Genomic DNA, 911 nt, shown 5'->3' with positions numbered 1-911 from the left:
ACTGCCCTCACTTGAGTTAACAATGAGCACAGTCGCTCCATAAATGATCATTCCTTTGCTTATTCTCGCTATGAAATGGCCAGAGAAGCCAGCGTATTCTTCTTTTGTTTCTTTTTTTAAAATTGCCTACACTGTTGCAAAAACCTGTATATGAACATTGATCGATGGATAGCTCATCCACTCGTGAGAGAACTGGCAAAGGCCTAAGATGTCTAATACATATCAGCATCAAGTGAGGTGAAGAAGCATATAATGCAAGATTCTGCTCTACAATTACAATCAAGACTTTAATAAAAATGGCAAAGATAACGTTAATCAGAACACTGGGAGGGGTTGCGGTCTAAATAACAATAGACTTATTCATTCTTAACATAACAAGACAAAAAATGTCTAAAGAAACAGCTCACAAACATTTTTTATTGGACAAACGCTTTCAATGATACGCGCTCTATGGTGAACAAAGTGATCAGTTGGGGATCAACACATGACAATAACCAGAACTAATTGCTTCACATGACTTCATACATGTGAATCCGTGGTATGGCCCAAACACTACTCTACTATCAAGCATCTATACCCTACCATTCGATAAAGAAAAATATGGGTCCAAAGAACATGGTTTTGAGAAGCACATACTGGAGCCCTATGCCGTAGCAGCGAATACTTTACCCTCCTGCTGGTAAGGGCGGCACACCACTATGCGTTCGGCGACTGGAGTCACGGACGGCAGCAATCTGTTATTAATGGCGTGCGCCCCAAAAAAGTGCAAGTACGCGGTCTCGCGTTCGGCTAATTCGGAACGCAGGTACTACCCTATGAGCCTCTCAAACCCTGGTGGATTCCAGTGTGCAGGTGGACTCGTTTGCTGGTCTGTCAAATCAATGTGACTCCGTGCCACGACTATGCGTGAC

The sequence above is a fragment of the Schistocerca nitens genome, chromosome 3 (genome assembly GCF_023898315.1).
Source record: "Schistocerca nitens isolate TAMUIC-IGC-003100 chromosome 3, iqSchNite1.1, whole genome shotgun sequence".
Lineage (NCBI taxonomy): Eukaryota > Metazoa > Arthropoda > Insecta > Orthoptera > Acrididae > Schistocerca > Schistocerca nitens.
The sequence above is the reverse complement of the archived record's forward strand: the minus strand, read 5'-3'. Positions refer to the sequence as shown.